Below are 7436 nucleotides of genomic sequence, written 5' to 3'. Positions count from 1 at the left end.
TAAAATAAAATAAAAGAGGCTTCATATAAAGTAGTCCACTACTTAAGTAAACCCCACTAATTTTCCCCTAGGAGATGCTATTCTTTAAAAATGGGGAGGTGTATTTATTTTTTTTCTTTTCCATAATTTTAAGTGATATAAAACGTCCTCCCATTTTCACAAGGACCAACTCCTCAAATTCATCTAAATCATGAATATTTTCACTGCTTATTGAAAGACCCCCACGAGAGACCCGCACCCCTGCTATATGGCCTGAATTTAGCCTGGCAGCTGTAACGCCATTTCGCAAGGCTTTCACACAAACAAGTATAGGTTCAGGGTGTGGTAAGTACTCTTAGGTTGCCAAACAGAGGTTGCCAAACAGAATATCTGTGGTCAGACATCTGGCCTGGGAGGGGAACGGAAAATTCTGGGGAAAACCGCAAGTTCCCTAGGTGGAGTCGAGTCAGCCATTATCAGATCTCCATGTACCCAAGGGGGTTGTCGTCCAAGTGAACCCCTCGCCTTATTTGTACTGACCAATGGAATCCCTGTAACCATGCATCTGCTTCTGTGCCCTGCTTCTGCTATAAAAGGAACCCTCACCCAGTCTGTGGGCATGCAAGTCCTCCGAAAGACTTTGCCGCCCGCAGGTACCTGTGTCTACCTAATAAACCTCTTGCAGTTTGCATCCAACCCATGGTCTCGGCCTGGTCTTTGGGTCCGGGGCTCTCCACCTGAGGGAAGGTCCCAACCGGGGGTCTTTCACTTATATCTTCATTAAAAAATTTAAGCATGTTACCCGAGCAGTGGTGGCACATGCCTTTAATTCCAGAACTCTGAAGGCAGAGGCATGCAGGTCTTTGTGACATCGAGTTCAGCATGGTCTACAAGAGCTAGTTCCAGGACAGACCTCCAAAGCTACAGAGAAACCCTGTCTCAAAAATCCCAAAAAATTAAGCACATGTTAATATATACAATTCAAATTATACTAAAGATAATCTATTTAAAATATCTCCTAAATGAAGTACTTTCTTACATCACTGGCCCTGGGCAATGAAAGACAACCTAGTGGCTTCCATGTCTCTTACTATTAACTATCAAAAAATGTCTTTAAGTTTATTTGCAAGTAAAGACTTAGTTTAAGGCCCACATTCAACCATACAGAGGTGGGGTCAGAGATGGACACTTTCTACTTTCTCTATATGAAAATTGTGTATATAACAAAATAATAAAGTAACCAGGAAACTTTTAGATGTCAGCTTTGAGGTGCACCACCATAGAGGTTAGTACACTCCAATTCGCTTCACCTCAAAATTCAACTTAAAATTAGCAATTTCAAGAATTTTATCTTACTGCAACCACAATTTTCTTTTTCAGTACATTTATACTTAACAGGGCCATTAGAATCACTTTACGTGTAAACCCTGTATTTCATTTGTCTTCAAAGTATTAGAAGACATACTATCATAATCAATATATTTATAAGAAACTACATGCATGCTGTTTAATGTATCATCCTAGAAAATTAACATAGTAATTGGAAAATAATAGATGCTCAAATAAGTTTTGGTAATAAAAGAAACTGTAAATGTGTGGTAATATTTTCTTGAATTTTATTACTCATGGCAACTGTAAAGTAAAGCAACTCCACATATATCATGCAATTGTACTGGGAAATGGAATGTTACAAAGAAAAATTTAGCACAACACTTTATGAAATGTCGAAGTTTAGCAATGATTGTTATAGTACTCCACATAATTATACAGATACATTGGACTACTTCCCAGTTAGTTTAATACTATTGCAAAGCTCTTAGTATTGCATTTGTGAACTGCATAAAGTAGAGATTTTTGAAGCTCAAACAACAATGCTATTAGTGCAACAATATTCAAACAGAAAGGTCAAACAGTGCAAGAAAAAAATGTCATGATACACAGACAAAACAGAATTATACAGACAATATTCTTCCTCCTCTCTATATCAAACTAGGACATACATTTTTTCCCTCAACTCTAAAAATTCTCTGAAAATTCTAGAGGAGTAGTAAGTTATCTCTGATTCTACTACATACGAGGGAAACTGCAGCCCATGGCACTAGAACTTGCACGAGAACGAGAACTTAGGCCAGCACTGTCTAAAATTAAGGCAAGGGCTCTCTCTTCTTTTTCTATCAGAGCCTCTTGATACTGAGACTGGAAGGTAGCTGGGTGTGTCCCATAAACCTTTGCCACAAACTCTAACACTTTCATCTTACTAGTTTCAGCTCGAGCCCGGGGCTCCCACACATACTCATACCGCACAGGATCACTCTCCACTACTGGCTGGTACACCAGGTATTGCTCCTTCACAAACTCATTGGTTATCAGCTGCCTAGGGTCACCAAAGATGAAATTATTCACCCCAGCATAGATTCCCATTGCATTCAATGCTTCCCAAATCTCCTCTTCAGTGGCACGGTTGCCTTTCAGGATGACTACCCCCAGGATGATTATCAGGAGACCAGTCTTAGGAAAACTATACTCATCACTACGCATCCCATCATAGGTGAGACCTAGTTTGATAAAGAGAGCATAGACGTGGTTGACAGGATCTACTTCCTTCACACCTAGGCCAAAAAACATCTCCATGCATTCAGCAGATCTCATGGGGATTTCATGAAAACGATTTTCATCTTCTCTGACAATGAGCTTCAATATATCAGTCTTGCTCATCATCTCTTTCATCTGATACTTGTACAGCATATAATTCACCAAGAAGTCAACTTTACTATCGATACTCATCACAGGTACATTCATGTTGGCTGGTTGATATGGTGGTTTGACTGGAGAGCCCTGTTCTTGGTTACTAAGATCCACACCTGAGTTTCTCAAAGAGTCACAGGGACTCTGAAGACCTCCAGAGGTACTAGGTGTCTCATCTGCAGGATCATTTTGGTTGCTAGCCATCAGAGAATAGGAGGAGTGACATGGCTCCTCCACATCCCTAGACACCTGTGGAATCTCTAGGCCCTGGCTCTTCTCACTAGACATAAGCTGAGAGGAGGAAGATGGCTCCTCCACATCCCTGGAGATGGTTGCAACCTGTTGGCCCTGGGTCCCTTCACAGGTCTAGCCCTTCAGACTACTAGCCATAAGATGAGAGGAGGTACAAGGCTCCTCCACATCCCTGCAGACTGCTGCAATCTGGCTGTGGGTCTTTTCACAGGTCTGGCCTTGGTCAGCTGCACATTCTGGATTCTTCTGAAGTTGAGACATGGTGACTGTGGTGAATAGAAGCAGATAAGTTTGCACACAGGGAGGCAGCAATCAGGAATCACTGTATGAAAGAGAAAGGGCGAATGCAAGGTAATCAGCTAGTAAAATCAATTCCAGTTACGGTGAATGGACTTCTGAAAATCATATTATAAAGGTTTGAAGGAAATAACTGGCAGGGGAAAATAAGAGACACACTGGGTGCTAGCCAACCCAACATGAAAGTTATCAGGGACTATAGCACATACATGTTTAGCCCTGTAGTTCCTACTCCTTTTCTAAATGAAAAAATAGTGCAAAATCTCCACAAGTATAATCATCATGGAAGCTAATGGGCTTAAACCACATTCTCTGTCATAACAAAACTACCCCTCCAAAGGTGGGTATGAAGTCCTACTTGTAGCTGAGAAACTACAAGCATGCTACTACAGGCAACAGATAGCTGCTGTTACTGGAGAATCAGTTTTCTTTAAGGGTACAACATCTAGATAGGTTGACCATTATCCTACAGAGGGCCACACACTCAATACTACATGGCAACATAAATAGTGCTTAGTGGCTTAAAAATGAAAGAGTGCAAAAAGTTGAATATGGAGAGAATGGAGTTGGATCTGGGAGGAACTAAGGGAAGGGGTGAATATGATCAAAATTTTATGAAATTTTCAAATAACAAAATAAAGCCTGTTCCCTTAAAACTAAAATTATATCTTCTATAAATTTAAGAGTAAAATTGGAAATTTCTACTTATCTGAAAATTCTCTGGGCCAACGGCAGAAACTAATTGGCACAGAATTTTTGTGTGGTGTGCTGATTGATCCCCTCAGTACTCAGGAGCCTCACTTAGAACCAAATAGGCTCATTTCTTCTCTTGGGAACTTAGGTATATCAGAAGATAACTACTTCTGCTCTCAGACCATAGTACATGAAGTGAACTGTTCATTCACTATCCTTATTTGAATTATCTCCAGGAATAGATAGAGTTTCAGGGCAGCTAATTTGTTAGCATTTCTATACTTGACTGTATGTATCACCCACTGTTCACTCCGGATACACACACACATCACAAATCTTCAGATCCATTCCTTTTCTTGAACTGATATTCCATTAAACTAACTACCTGTATCCCTGTGATCACAAAGTAGCAATTGAAAGGCATTCAATTCATCCATTTTCCCCCTACAATCTGTCAACTGTGGTGGGACAGAATTGTGTTGACACCACTCAGTTCTTGGGTTTATGTTCCTATCTGCCTCACTAATTGTCTTTTCTTTAAACAATGTAACAATCTGGGAATGACACAATTGGCTTAGAACAAAATATCACCATGTCTTAAATCAGCAGAAACAGAAATTTACTATATATTACAGCCTGGCAGTCTTTCCCAGGGCCTGCACAGGCACACAAGGAAACTATGTAGGACTATGTTAATCCAGATATTCTGAGATACAAGATTCCTTTGGCTCCCTGTCAAGTGTTTTACTTGGAGAGCTGAATGGGCTACACTTTCTACATTTTGATTGCTACTGGTTCAATTCCCTACCAGAATCATTTCGTCTCAACTTACACAATTGCGGGGAACAGTATGAGAAATCTGTCTTCTAAAACCCAGCTTACCTCTGTGAAAACAGAAGATACATCTATTGGAGACCTATGCACTTGGAAGGGTAGATCCCTCAGCCTTCTTTGGTAGGATTTGGAAACTTTTATGCTACTTTATGAGATAGCAGTCCACAACAACAAAACTTTCTTCTTCCCAAAACACGAATTAGGAAGGGTTGGGATTCTTATCAATACCTATGGTACTCTAGACTAGCAACAGTATTAGAGTTTTTTCTCTTCTATCCTATTACATGTAATACCCTTATAATATCCCTGTCTCAATCTGGATTCCTAGCAGCGCTCTTAACCTTGAGGCTATCATTGGAACAAATATATTTATTTTTGAGTCAGGAAAATGAAAAGAGGGTAATGAAACCCCAAGTATCTTTCTTCAAAAGTTTGTAATTTGAAAATCTGAGTAGAGCACATGCAGATAGCAAACATAGTAAAATGAATGTTCATCAATATTTATTCAATGTCTACATATCAGTTACTAGCACTGCATAAGACTCCTTGCCCTTGCTAGGCTATTATTTTTCTTATACTAACTACCCAACTATTGAGAACAAAGGAAAGTAAAAAGAGGGTCATGGATATGTACATTCCAGCATCCAAGTTCTAACATGAAATAGATGGATATTGTGGTGCATGTGTTGCCCCAATTGCTGACTCAGAATATGTACCTTAATACTCGAAAGTAACTTCAAATCTTCCCTCTAATTTTCTGTCTTGACTGTTTTATATCAAAGGACACAGCTTCCTGAAAAAGAAAAGAAAGTGATGGCATAAAGGTTGTACATTGTGCATACCCCTTCTAGATCCCTCCTAAGGCTAAACAAGGAGTCAGAGAAGAGCACCCTAGTAAGACTTTCTTCTGGAAAATTGAGTCCATGTAGCTTTCTATCCTTCCAAGGGAGATTCATTGAATACTCACATGGACTAGGTTTCATCGTCTAGAATTTATAATCTCACTGCAAATTATCCTTCCAATTACAAAGTATCTTTCCACATAAGTGCCATGAAATTGTTGTCCTAGTTTGCTTCTCTGGGTGTTTTGATAAAATACTTACCAAAACCAACTTAGGAGGAAGCAGTTTATTTCACCGTGCAGGATATAGCCTATCACTGAAGGAAGTCAGAGTAAGAACAGAAGGCAAGAATCTGGAGGCTGGACCTGAAACACATTCCTTGGAAGAATGCTGCATACTTGCTTTCTTTCCCTGACCTTTGGGTAGTTTGACTGAGACTGTCTCCATGCCTTAGGCTCATATATTTCATTGCTTAGTGACCAGAGAGTGACATTTGAAAGGATTATAGAGCTTAGAAGGTGTGACCTTGTTTGAGAAAATGTCTATCGAACAGTCTATCTCTGCCTATGAATCAGGAGGCAGCTCTCAGCTAGTCCAACACCTGCCTGCATGCTGCCATACTTTCCATCATGATGAAAATGGATTAACCTTTGAAACTGTAAGCAAGCCCCACAGTAAACACTTTCTCTTATATGAATGCCTCGTCACGATGTCTCTTCACAATAATACAATAGTGACTAAGAAGCTGGCATCAGGGGATAGAGTATTATGACAGGCATGACCATGATACTTGTTGGCAGAATGTAGACTGTGAGGTGTTGGATTAGGAGATCAATTGAACACTTTAATGGAGGCTTACTTAATAGACCATACTAGTAGATGCATGGGAAAAAGAGATGCTTAGATCAATGTAAATGGCCAGTTTAAAGAGATTTCAGAGAGGAAGACCAAAACAATGGGTTATATCATCTAAGGTTTATATGACTATGGGGATAACTTAATTTACTGGTTACTAGGTTTCAGTGTTCTTTTGCATATTCTATCATTTAGGAAAATTATGGCACTCCTAAGAACCATACAATCTTCACGAGAAACTCATGCAGGTCAGGATATTCAAGATTCAAAAGCTTTGGAATCACAGGTGCAGAATGGGGACCAAAAAATTGATACCTCAGTGAAATAACTAGAAACACATGCAGGTCAGGAGATTCAGGATTTAAGAGAGACAATAATAAAAAGACTTGAAATGATTGAAGAAATTATTGGAGCTGGTGAACAGAGTAAGAAGGCACAAGGACAGGATACAATGTCACCACCAGCTATTAGAACTGGCTTACCCAGGGTTTTAGCGGCATACCCTGTAATTCATTCTGACAAAGCGTCAACTTCTAAAGGCTCAAAGGGAGTCAGAGAAGCTAGATGGATGCCAATAGCAATGAATGATCTAAAAGAAATTAAGCAAGCTATTGTTACCTTTGGCTCGCACTCTGCATATGTTAAGGAAATGATAAGGACTTGGGCTTCTAATGCTAGAGCTACCCCCCACGATTTCCATCAGTGTCCGCAGTTTTAGATAATGGACCTTCCTTGATGTTTGGAATCTATTACAGAGAAGAATCCAAACATATGGAACAGCAAGGAAGAGCAAAAGGTGTGGAGGTTTCCCAAGATCAAATTCTTGGTGCAGGAGAATATGCTGATCCACAGGTCCAAGCTCTTTATGATGATCAAGTACTGTGTCTATGTCACCAAGCAGCTTTAAATGCTTGGAATAGGCTACAAGATCCAGCAAAA

General features: G+C 39.8%; 1 pseudogene; it reads right to left on the bottom strand.

Moving 5' to 3' along the window:
• Positions 1–2046: 2046 nt before the first annotated feature.
• On the bottom strand, positions 2047–3237 carry LOC130868341 (melanoma-associated antigen B16-like; annotated as a pseudogene).
• Between the last annotated feature and the right edge of the window lie 4199 nt (positions 3238–7436).

Source organism: Chionomys nivalis, chromosome X (genome assembly GCF_950005125.1).
Source record: "Chionomys nivalis chromosome X, mChiNiv1.1, whole genome shotgun sequence".
Taxonomy (NCBI): Eukaryota; Metazoa; Chordata; class Mammalia; order Rodentia; family Cricetidae; genus Chionomys; species Chionomys nivalis.
Note: the sequence above shows the minus strand (reverse complement) of the source record. Positions and strands in the feature narration are given on the sequence as shown.